Genomic DNA, 12,967 nt, shown 5'->3' with positions numbered 1-12,967 from the left:
TCTCCAGACAGATTTTCACAGACCAACCCCAGAAAGATGTTCACAGACAAAATAGGCCAAAGGTCATGAAGTGAGTATAACCAGCTTCTCTGGGGATGAGACCCAGCAGGGTATCACCCTTTTGTGTGGAATGTCCTAATCTTGTGCCTTTCCTGTCCTGCCCAGCAGATGGCACTTGTCAGTCCACTATTCCCCACAGGCATAAAATGGTACTGTGCCTTTACTTCTCAGCAGAACCTATCCAGGCCATGGGTGTGGTTGAGACAAAGGCTGAGGCTGGAAGAACTGATTCCCAGCTCTGGGGTCTGAATTCTCTAACTGATGGTCACCATCTGTGCCCTTCCTTGCCCACTTCTGTTTTTTGTTTTTTGGAGGGGAGCCACTCTTCAGCCCCCTGTTCCCTGAAGGCTGTAAATGTTATAGGACTCTCAAACAGTGTTCCCTTTCCCCTTTCTGGAAGCATGTTTGAGACAGACTGGCCTCCATTTTTTGTAGGTTGAAACTGATGTTCATATCCTAGCTCTTGTGAACTAAATTCTCTGATTGAGAACTGCCACTTGTACTAGGCCCTGCCCCCATACATGCACTTTTCTTGGGAAGCTAAGTCCCTTAGGAAACTGCCTCATCCTCCCGATTAGTACTTTGTGTTTCAATCATTCTTAATTTCACCTTTGCCTGCGACAGGGTTGAAGATTGAGAATTCCAGTGACTTCTTCAATAATCCACTAAAAAATAAAAAAGATACAGATAGGATGTGCAAGGGTACTTCAGTGGTAGAATTCTCACCAGCCATGCAGGAGACCTGGGTTCTATCATAGTCCATGCACTTTCCAAAAAAAAATAATAATAAATAACAAACAAAAATTCAACAAATGGTGCTGCAATAATAGGATACTCACATGGAAAAATAATGAAATGTGATCCTTCCATACAGCATACAAAAAAGAGAGATAGATAAAGAAAACAATCTGTTTCTAGAGCCCAGCCCCAGGCCTCAGGTTTGCAATCAAGACCTGGTGTTTGGTCCCCAGCTCTGTGTGTGTGCCCCTTTTTTAGGGGCAGAGCCCTTTTCTAATATTTTGAGCTCAATCAACTCCAAAAACCTCTTTTTTTTTTTTTTCTGTTTTTCCTTCAAGCCTCCTCCTACCTGCTGGGAGTTGTACTAATGGAGGTGTTCTGATTTCTTTCTTGTTTTCATTATAGATTTATCTGTGCTCAAAGCTGGTGTTCAGCAGTCCCAATTTGTTAATCTAATCCACAATTGGAGCTTGCTTGAGCTCTCCTACCTTTGCTCCTAGTATAGAGGGCTTCTGTTTCCCACAGGAGAGAAACCTGAGTCAGCCTTCTATGCCAACTTGGGGGAGAGGGACAGGCAACAGCCTCCACAGCATGAAAGAATTTACTTACAGTTCTGTACTGTGATTCATCAATCTTGGCCCTTCCACTCATTCTAAGCTGGTGTACAATGTGTGCCTGCCCACAGAAGTTCCCCAAAGAGTTGTTCCTGGCTATTTACTAGCTGGTATCCCTGCGCCACCATCTTATCCCACCCCATGCTGTTTTGATCACTGTAGCTTTGTAAAAAGTTTTAAAATCAGGTAGCATGAGATATGGCTGGGAAAAGCCATGTGAAGACAGAGGTAGAGTTTGGGGTGTTGCATCTACAAGCAAAGTATTGCCAGGGATGGGTGGGACCACCAGAGGCTTGGAGAGAGGCATTGAACAGGTTCTTCCTTGGAGCTTCTGGAAGGAACCAACCCTGCTGACACCTTGATTTCAGACTTCTGGACTCTAGAATGACTTCAGGCACTCTGAGAGTAGGGGCCCTGTCCTATGGCCCTGGCCTGCTGGGCACTGTGCTGAGCCTCACTAAGTGCTCACCATCACCCCAGGAGGTAGGTTCTGATGCTGCTCTGTTTCACGGCTGGGGTCTCCTGAGTCCTACAGAATGAAAGGAAGCAGCTGTTCTCACCTGCCATGGCTCATTAACCTGCCTTCAGTCTCTCCCAGGCCAAGCTGTCCTACATGCTACCCCTAGATTATGCCTTCTAAAACATAGCTTTGATCATAGTCAAGCAGCTCAAGCACTCACAATAGTTCCCTATTAACAATTCATCAAAACTAAATGCCACTGCCTGGTTTCTGAAGTCGACTTGATTGGATATCACCTCAATACACTGTCTCATGACCTCTCATTCACTACATGCATTCCCTGCTGCAGCCAGACCACTCTCTTCTCTGATGAGTACATTCATGATGCCCAATCCTGGCTCATGCTGAGCTCTCACCTGGACTGCCTTCCCTTCAATCACAGACAGCTCTCTGGTTGCTCATCATTCTTCAGGATCCAGAGCCAGTCAATTTATTCCATCAAACCTATCCTAATTACCCCAGAGAGTGTTCCCTTCTCCAAATTCACACTTATAGACTGGACACTGTGTGCTGGTTTGAAAGGATTTATGTACCCTAGAAAAGCAATGTTTTAAGCCTCATCAATCTTGTGGAAGCAATGGTTTCTTCTAATCCCTATTCAATACTATAGGTTGGAAACTTGATTAGATTATTTCCACAGAGATGTGACTCAATCAATTGTGGGTATTAAACTTGATTAAATGGAGATGTGTCTCCACCCATTCTATGTGACCCTTGATTAGTTTACTGTAATCCTATAAAAGAGGAGACATTTGTGGAGAGAATGCCTTTTAAGAACATTGAGAAAGCCACAGCTGAGCCAAGCAGTCATGAGGCCAAGAGAACACAGAGTCCAAAAGCCAGGGAATTTTGAAGATTCTGAGAGAGCAGAGAAGGGTGACAGAACAACTAGAGCCATGAAGCAGAGTCTACCAGCCAGCAACCTTTGGAGATGAAGGAGAATTCCCCTAGGGGAGTTTCATGAAGCAAGAGGCCTGGAGAAGAAGTTGGCAGATGATGCTGTGTTCACCATGTGCCTTTCCAGATGAGAGAGAAACCCTGACCATGTTTGCCATGTGCCTTTCCATTTGAGAGAGTAACTCTGAACTTCATCGGCCTTCTTGAATCAAGGTGTCTTTCCCTGGATGCCTTAGATTGGACATTTCTATAGACTTTATTAAATTGGGACAATTTCATGGCCTTAGAACTGTAAACTTGTAACTTATTAAATTCCCCTTTTTAAAAAAGCCATTCCACTTCTGGTATATTGCATTCCAGCAGCTAGTAGAACACTATGTTTCAGAACTTGGTAACTAGCCTCTAGAATGGACCCCATATGAACCTCACCTTTGGGTGTTCATGCCTCTCATAGTCCTCTCCCTCAACACATAACAGAGCTGTGTAACCAGCAGGGTGTTGCAGTAAGGATGCAGCATGACTTCCAAATCTAGGTCACAAAAGACAATGTGACATTTGGTGTGTGTTCTTGGATCCCCCCCACTCTGGAGGAATGCCATGTTATCTGGACTTTTAAGCAGCTCTATGGAGAATTTCATGTGGGGATGAACTGAAGTTAATAGGCAACAACCAGAACCAACTTATCAGGCAATTTCATGGGCCAACTCAGGAGTGTATTTTCCAAACCCAGTCAAGTTTTCAGATGATGCAGCCCCAGCCACATCTTGTCTGCAGCCTCATAAGAGACACTGAACTAGAACCACTCAACTCAGCTGCTTCCAAATATGTGACCCACAACAACAGTGTGAGGTTATATATGTTTATAGCATTAAGCAGCTAAGTTTTGGGGTGATTTGTTATTCAGTAATAGATGATAAATTCTGTTGCTCAATAAATCTCCTCAAATCTGTTATAATGCAGGGACTGTGACTCTTTCTTATCCCTTACATTTCCCATGATTGCCTGTTCTAGTCTTCTAGTTGCCAGAATGCAATATACCAGAATTGGAATGGCTTTCAAAAGGGGGAATTTAATGACTTGCTAGTTTACAGTCTAAGGCTGAGAAAATGTCCCAATTAAAACAAGTCTATAGAAGTGTCCAATCTAAGGCATCCCCAGAAAGATACCTTGGTTCAAGAAGGCCAGTGAAGTTCAGGGTTTCTCTCTCAAGTGAAAAGGCACATGGCGAACACAGCATCATCTGCTAGCTTTCTCTCCTGGCTTCCGGTTTCATGAAGCTCCCCAGGAGGCATTTTCCTTTTCATCTCCAAAGGTCACTGGCTGGTGGACTCTCTGCTTCGTGGTACTGCAGCAGTCTCTGCTCTCTCCGAATCTCCCATTCTCCCAAATGTTTCCTCTTTATAGGATTCCATTAAACCAATCAAGACCCACCCAAATGGGTGGAGACATGTTGTCACCAAATCCAGTTTAACAATCACGCTTGACTAAATCACATCATCCAGGGAGATGATCCAATCACAGTTCAAAACATATGATATTGAACAAGGACTATTCTACTTCTATGAAATGGGATCTTGATTAAAACATGGCTTTTCTAGGGGACGTACATCCCCCCAAACCAGCACACTACCTGATACAAAATGGATACTTAGGAAGATGCCCAGGATGAAGATGAACTTGCTTGTTCACTCATTCATTCAACAAATAATTGAGCCCTGTTCTAGTTTGCTAGTTGCTGGAATGCAACACACCAAAGATGGATTGGCTTTTAATAAAAAGGGGATTTATTCTGTTAGTTCTTCAAAGGAAAGGCAGCTAACTTTCAACTGAGGTTCCTTCTCACGTGGGGAGGCGCAGGGTAATCTCTGCTGGCCTTCTCTCCAGGCCTCTGGATTCCAATAACTTTCCCCAGGGTGGTTTCTTTCTGCATCTCCAAAGGCCTGGGCTAAGCTGAGAGTGCTAAGATGAGGTATGCTGAACTGTTTGGGCTGTGCTATGTTGCACTCTCTCATTAAAGCACCAGCTAATTAAATCAAACATCATTCATTGCAGCAGGCACGCCTCCTAGCCAACTGCAGATGTAATCAGCAACAGATGAGGTTCATGTACCATTGGCTCATGTCCACAGCTGCAGAACTAGGTGCCTTCACCTGGCGAAGTTGACAACTGAATCTAACTACCACAAGCCCCTATGTGTTAGGAATTGTATTTTAAAAAAAGAAAATATATATAAGCTCTCTGCCCAGAGGAGCTTATGATCTCATAGGGGATAAAGCCATCAAGCAAATACAAGAAAATACATAATTACTATGTTAGTGCTATGAATGAAAAAAGTAAAGTTAAAAATAAAGAGACAGGGATCTCACTGATATTAGGGGTGGGGAATGGCCAAGGCAGGCTGCCCTGAGGAAGTGTCATTTAAGAGAAAACTTAAAGGATGAGTTAAGGAATCTTCTGGGCAATGAGAAGGAAGCAAGAAAGAGCTGCGGGTGTTCTCAGGGCCAACAAAGTGGCAGGAAGCAGAGTGAGCCAGAGGGACACTGGCATGGTCAAGATTGGCAAGAAAGCCTGGGGCCAGGCCATCAGGAGTCTCCTGAATGTTAATCATGTGGAGTTTATTCTAAGAGCACTCAGAAGTTACTGGAGATGGCTTAAGTGGGAGAATCCAAGTTCCTGGTAGAGGGTTATGTGGATGATGTGTTGGAGATCATTAAAGTTGGGTTTGGAGATGCTCCAGGCAGTCCCCACCAGGCCTAAGCTGTTGCAGTTGGCAAATTCTGCTCCTCAGTAACTATGTGCAACCAAAAGTCTGTAATACAAAATGCGGATGTTGCAGGAGATGCAACAGGACTTTGTAGAGTATGCTACTTAGGTGCCAGAAAGATGTAACATAGAGAAGGACATTGCAGCTGATTTCAAAAAGGAACTTGACAAGAAGAAAAATCCACCTGGCAGGGCAATGTGGGAAGAGACCTTTAGTAGTTACGTAACGTGTGAAACCAAACACTTACTCTACTTCTACCTGGGTCCACTGGCCATTACTCAGTTCAAAGCATACACTGTGCCACACATCCAGTGATCCATCCAAAAACAAGTACCTAAACTCCAAATACCAGATATTGAAATCTTCAGCCTTGCTGAGGGAACACCTTGATCTCTGAATCCTTATTGTGTTGTTTCATTTAGAGCAATCTCTGCACTAGTTTGTCATGCTTATAAAAAAATCAGGTAGCATGAGTCCTCCAATTTTGTCCTTCTTTTGCAAGATGATGTTGGCTATTTGAAGCATATTATTCTTCCAAACACATTTGGCTTTTCCATTTCTGAAAAGTTAGTTTTTAGAATTTTGATTGGGATTGCATTAAATCTGCAAATTGCCTTGGGTAGAATTAACATTATACCAATATTTTGTCTCCAGTCCATGAGCATATTATGTCCTTCCAATTTTTTAGAACTTCTTTTATCAAAGTTTTGTAGTTTTGTATGTATAAGTCTTTTACATCCTTGGTTAAATTTATTCCTGGACAGTTGATTCTTTAGCTGCTATTGTAAATGGAAATTTTCTTGTTTTCCCCCACAGATTGTTATATAGAAACACTACAGAGTTTTGCATATTGATATACCAACCCCACCATTTTGCTGATTTGGCTTATTAGCTGTACTAGTTTTATTGTACTTTTTCAAGACATTCTGTACATAGGATCATGTCATCTGTAAATTGTGAAAGTTTTACTTCCTCCTTTCCAATTTGGATGTCTTTAACTTCTTTTTCTATGTACTCGCACTGGCTAGAAATTTCAACACAATATTGAATAACAGTGTTGACAGTAAGCATCTTTATCTTGTTCCAGGTCTTAGAGGAAAAGATTTTAGTCTTTCACCATTAAGTATGACGTTAGCATTTTTCACATCTGCCCTTTGTCATATTGAGGAAGTTTCAAGAAATGATGCTGGAGTTTCATCAAATGCTTTTGCTACATCATTTGAAATGATGTGTTTTTTCCCATCATTCTGTTAATGCATATTATTTTCATTGATTTTCTTAGATTGAAACACTCTTGCATTGTATATGTTAGTCAACCACTTGTGATTGGGTCAAGTTTGTAATGAAGGTGTGGGTCTGATTTGAAATGCTTAAACCAGGAGAACCTGCACTTTAGGATGATCTCCTTTCTTTTGCTAGAGATGTCGTGGTATAATGAAAAGAGGTGATCTCCTAGAGGTAGCAGACCCACCTCTCCCTTGCTTACAAAAGAAAGTAACCTCAGTGAACCCCAACTTCTTCATCATAGTATTGGAATAGTAAAGTTTACCCTTTAAAATTTATTGTGAGAATTGTAGATAATCTACACCAAGACTCAAGGACAATACATAACAAACTAGTAGCCATTATGGTAGAAATATCCAACCTATTCAACAAGACTCCTTCCACCAAAAAGAAGCAAACTCTTATAAAATGGAGCATTTGATTACTGATATGAGGCTTAAGTTCTGTCTCACTTTTACAAATCAATATCAAAAATAGCATTATACTGACAAACCAATTTTCCAAACATAAAATCACCCAAAGTTTCAGACCATACACCAGAAATAAGAATCCATCCAGTCCCAAAGCCAATTTCATCTGACTAAGGGAACTCAAAAAAGTAGAGCTCTATTTTATATACCTGATTAGCTCTTTCCATCCCATTGTTGCTATGAGTATCCTTTGATTATCCCAGCAATTCAGAATGAAAAACAAATAGGATGTTTTTGGCACATTCTTTTTGTTTTCGTATTTATCTGGCATAGAAGGATATGTTTTTTTTCAACTCGGAAGTTGATCTTTACCTTTCTTGACCCAGGATTGTCCCATAACCAACTCTCCTTCCTTTGGGAAATTTAGACCTGCTCTATTATGTAAGATGTTTAATGAGGGTGAAAGTGCTATACACAGCTTTTCTTAATTATTGGCACTGTGAAAGTCTCCTGAAAGAGTTTTAACATTTATGAGCTGATAAGGAACTGAAGAAACTTCAGAAAACTCCTGGAAATGTGTGAGTCTTGTAGGTTCCACTGGATTCAGATAGGTTTGGACTCAGGACTACCCCAACCCTTCCCTGATAAAATTGGAAACACAGTGGTATCTAAGCATTTGTCTCTCACTTGCATCCAACATTCCATATTCAGAATCTGTAAGCCAGAACATAATGCCAGCTTTCCACTATTTTGCCTTGTACATTGCCCTATCCATAAGCTTGGATTCGAGCCGCTGTCCATATATCTCCACGTCTTTTTTGGGAGAGTTTCAGGGAAATGGCAAAGAACCAAGCCCTAGGTGAGATGCTAAAGTTCTTGTTATGTAAGAAACCTGTTTGACAAGCTCATGCCAGAATGGAGGTTTCATAATACCATGTCATTCCTCTGGTGTAAATGACTTAAGATTTGGCAGTTTAGAAAAGTGAAATCGAAATATTCCGAGGACATGATCTCAGTCCTGTACAGTCTCAAGGACATGTAGATCTCTTGATTTCTGAACAATGTGCCTAGAAATGTTGTGTTCAACTAAATGGTTCCTGTCTAACCTGTTATGAGTGAATGTTAGTGGCTGAAATCAGACTGGTTTACATTTCTTAATGGTAGAAGGTCTGCCAACAGATCTTAACAGCTAAAGATAGCTCTTTTTTTTCAGGCCAATATGTTTGTTGGGGCTGAGAAGAACCCCAAACTCATGTGTGAATTGGAGTGAATATTGAACTGAAAATAGCTCACAAAAGTAACTAACATTTATTGATCATTTAATAATGTCAGGCACTATTCCAAGTGCTTTACATATATACTCTGATTCAACCTAACAACCACCCTTTGAGACAAATACTTTTATTGTCCCCATATCACAAATGAAGAAACTGAAGCATGAAATGGTTAAGTCACACATCCAAAATCACTGGACAGTGGTGAGATAGGAGTTGAAACAAGATTGTACCAGAAGCTCCTAACCACTATACCAAATTGCCTATTCTAGTCTTGGGAGACCTTGAATCCAGTTCTACTTTTCTCACTCTCTAGGGGACAAGTTAAAGGTAAATATTAACTTTCTGATGTTTTTGTGAAGATCAACCAGCATAGCATAGTCACACTAGACAGAGACCTAAGAATGGTCCTAGATTCACCCTCACTTACCATTCAATGGATATCTCCATTTGATTAAATCCATTCTGTGAATTTTTGTTCCAGGTATTGTATTTTCAGCCCTAGAGTTTTCATTGGGATTTGTTTGTTTCTGTTTGTCTTTTAAGACTTCCTAGTGTTTTTTTTTTAATTCATTGGTAGCATATTTAGTTTTGCTCCCTTAAGCATAGTTTAAAAAGCTACTTGAAAATCCTTGCCTGTTCCCTCTAAGATCTAGTTCCATCTTCTTGCTTTTTTTTTTCATGTGAGACAATTATGTATTTACCCTGGATTATATGACTATAATGTAGTACAGATTATTGATTTTGCTGGTGTTTTCTGGTAAGCATTTTTCTGTTAAGCAGGAAATCATCTTTTTTGAGGTTGAATTGCAAGCGCTGTTTCTTACATGGCAACTCCAGCTCAGTTTAGGTCTTTTGTCTTGTCTGAACTACCTTGGGTCTTTATATACATGTATGTTCCAAGGGTCAGTCATACACATTGCTAGACAGAATTTTGGGTTATCTTCTCTGTCTCTTTCTCCTATGTGGTTCTCAAACTATCTTCATCAGCTGTACCTTCTCTTTACAGAGAGACTGTAGATTTTCTCAGGCACTTCTACCCCTACTGCCCCCATGCACACTTGAAGGATAGCATTGAGGTCCATGGTTAAATTCACAGAAGCAGAGAACTTACTTCATTTAGATCCCCTTCTCTTAGTATTTCTCACCCAGAGTATATCTGTTTCTATTGTCTCTCCAGTGTCTTCAGGTACTTGCTTTTCATCCTATGTCCAGGTTTTATAGTTCGTTTTGGCAGTTTAGTACTCCAGTAAGGTCTTATTACCTGAATCAGAAGTCCTTCTCATTTTTCTCTTAAATTCAAGAATCTTGCCACTTAAATTCAAAACATTTTCTTTGAGCTTTTCAGAGACTTGTTCAACTAGTTCACATGACAAATGTTTCTGGAGAAAGCTATTTACGACTACCATCTTCATTTTCAAATCATTCAGGACAATCTGGCCTTATATTATCTTGAAAATGCTATCAACTTTTAGTTTTCAGTTCACACTTCCTGTTGAAAACTCTTCCCCTGCCAAGCCACTAGTTTATGAGTACATCAGGATATTTATGTGCTCTTTGTCCAGATTTTCACACAATCTGAAAAATATTCTCAGTTAATTAGACTTTGTTTGTTGAAGTCAGTCATTTTTTTAGCATTATCCAAAACCTTCTTCAAGTCATTTCCAAAACTTTTTGGCACCACCACCACCTTTCTGTGAAGATGGCAGTGTGTTGTGACAACATGAGGAATTTTTTATTTTAACAGGCTGCCAAACCTCTATGGAGCCACCACTGACAGGGCACCATACATATGTTTACAGATTTGAAAATCAAGCATTTTTCATATTATGACCTTTGCTTACATGGGAGCAATCTTTGTGGCAGAAAGTTTTCTTAAATTTCACATTAAGAAATCATAAAAGTGCCATGGCATGGCATTCATTGGTGAAATCTGCTGACTTGTCAATCTAGGTAAAAAAAAAAAAAAGCTGTTTTCTTTCTGTTCATTTCACAAAACCTCTTTTGGACCATGTGACATCATCAATCCTTCAATTTACCACATTGTTGGAAAGCGTGGAACCTTTCTCATTTCTTAAACTGAATCTTGTGCTAGCATTTTACATGCAATAATTTTACTTGCTCATATTATTAGCGCCTTAACAATCGTGTGACTTCCTGTTTTGGGCAATGAGTTCTGTTACTAAATTACTTGCTTCCTGATCCTTTTTAATGAATGTGCCTGGTTTTTTAGGTAGGCATTCTCTGTTTGTCTTGAGATTCCAGTAGCTGTTTAAAATAATCAGCATCTTTAATTCTCAAATGGCTGAGATTTATATGTAGGTATTTTTTTCTTCACTTTTGCTGAGGAATTTGCTGCATCTGTAGGTTGTTTGACATGGGGGGGTGCAGGGGACGGACAAACAACTCATGGACCAAACTTTACCAGACTGTTTTGTAAAATCCTTAGAGCTAAGAATGGTTTTTATGGTACAGGGCTGTAAAAAAAAAAAAAAAGAAAGAAAGAAAGAAAGAGGAGGAGGAGGAGGAGGAGGAGCAGGAGGGAAAAAAGAAGAGTTCAAAAAGGAGACAGAATAGGAAGAAGGAGGAGATGTAACAGGGACAACATGTGGACTGCAAAGCCTAAAATATTTACTATCAGCTATTTACAGAAAAAAGCTTGCCAGTTCCTCACATGTAGAACTCACAATGCAACAAGATATAATAAGCTGATATAAAACCCTTCATAAGTGCCTGTTATTATAAAGATGCATTTTTTCAATTGTTTTTTCCCAAGGTACAGTGTGGAGAGCCGCCTCCCGGTCGGGCCTAGTGGACACGATGCAGCCTGCTCTAGAGTTCCCCCCACCCATCGAGTGAGCCAAGATGGCGCTCACATCCTGCTTCCGTGTATGACTTGCATATCCACCAACCGTGCCCACCTATCACCACTGTATACGTGGCGTCAGCCCATTGGACCCCGATTATGTATATAAGATGTTACCCGGATGAGGTGGGGAGAATAACCCACAAGGAGCCGTACCTGACGGCCGCATAGAGGTTGTTCCCCCGTGGGGTGTCTTCCCCCACGTGGAGCCAGTATTAGAGAAAGCTTGCTTAACCCCAGTAAAGATCTGTACTCACAACCGCTACGTGCTCCGGTCTCGTGACTATCACTAAGGTCAGTCTGTTTGCGTCTGTCTCTCTCTCCCTTTTGTCTCCCCTCCTGGCTGGAGGCCCTGAGCTGAGTGAGAAGTCGCGGACAGTACAGTAAAATATTCACAGGATTATAATTCTTCATTAGTAACCTTATCAGAATTGTACCCAGGACTAGAATCTTCCTCTTTCATCTTATGCCTCATTTTCAGAAACTACTACATTGGATTATCAAGATATGCCTGTAAAACACAAACACTAATAAAATTTAAGGGCGTAATAATGTGAGAAAATCATAAAAAATTCACTATACATTTCTCCTTTTTCCTATTCAACCCATATTTTGCATTTGTTATCACAGCAGCAAAGCCAAAAGGGGATAGTTGAGACTTTAGAATGAACATTTCCTTCCAATTCTCTATCCTACTAGTAGTGTTTGTTTGGTCCTACAAGCCCATAGCACGTAAGAGGAGTTTGAGGGAAAAAACTGGTAAGGAAGAAACTCGTATCATCCATCTACCATCCTTCTCCCCACACAATACAGTATTCATCAACTACCAGTATACTTCCCTAACTTGGGTCAAAAGCCAAAAATGGGCTCAAAGAAATGAGGAACATCCTGCTGCTCACTGCCATGGTTGGGGGGTGGTGCTGAAAGACCTGTAATGAAATTGCTAATGACCCTGTTCAGTCACTGTGCATCTTCATGGAGTGCAAAGTTCAAATACTGGTGTTTAGTTTTTTATTGGGTGTGTATGCTGTATGGCAGGGGTCACACTTCATTCTTTTTCCATGTAAGTATCCCCTTATTATAGCACCATCTGCTGAATTTTTGTTTGTTGTTTTTTCATTTATTTGTTTGCTTGTTTATTTGTTTGTTTGGGGGAAGTGCAGGGGCTGGGAAGGGAACCTGGGTCTCCCACATGGCAGGCAAGAATCCTACCACTGAACTACCCTTGCACCCCACCTCATTTAGTTTTTAAAATCACAACCTTTCACAGAAATCCTAGTGACATTCCATTGGGCCCTAGAGTACTGAACCCAAGTGAGAAACCTGGGGCAGAGTCTCTCTGTTCTTCTTGCTTCATAATCCAAAAGCCCATTAAGTCTTTTTTCTTCTTCCAAGATAAATTTAATAAATGCCGGCAGTGTTAAAACAACAGGTTTTCCTTAATCTCAGTGATCAGTGTTTTAGAAAACACCAGGTGCTGGCCCAATGTGGTTGCTCTGTCATGTCAATAATTAGTATCTGGAAGAATATGGTAAATGCA

At 40.7% G+C, this 12,967-nt stretch overlaps 1 pseudogene; it reads left to right on the top strand.

Annotated features, from left to right (window-relative positions):
- Nucleotides 1-5,622: 5,622 nt before the first annotated feature.
- LOC143681449 (dynein light chain 1, cytoplasmic pseudogene) lies at nt 5,623-5,908 on the top strand (annotated as a pseudogene).
- Nucleotides 5,909-12,967: the final 7,059 nt, after the last annotated feature.

Source organism: Tamandua tetradactyla, chromosome 1 (assembly GCF_023851605.1).
Source record: "Tamandua tetradactyla isolate mTamTet1 chromosome 1, mTamTet1.pri, whole genome shotgun sequence".
Taxonomy (NCBI): Eukaryota; Metazoa; Chordata; class Mammalia; order Pilosa; family Myrmecophagidae; genus Tamandua; species Tamandua tetradactyla.
This window is presented reverse-complemented; position numbering and strand designations above follow the sequence as displayed.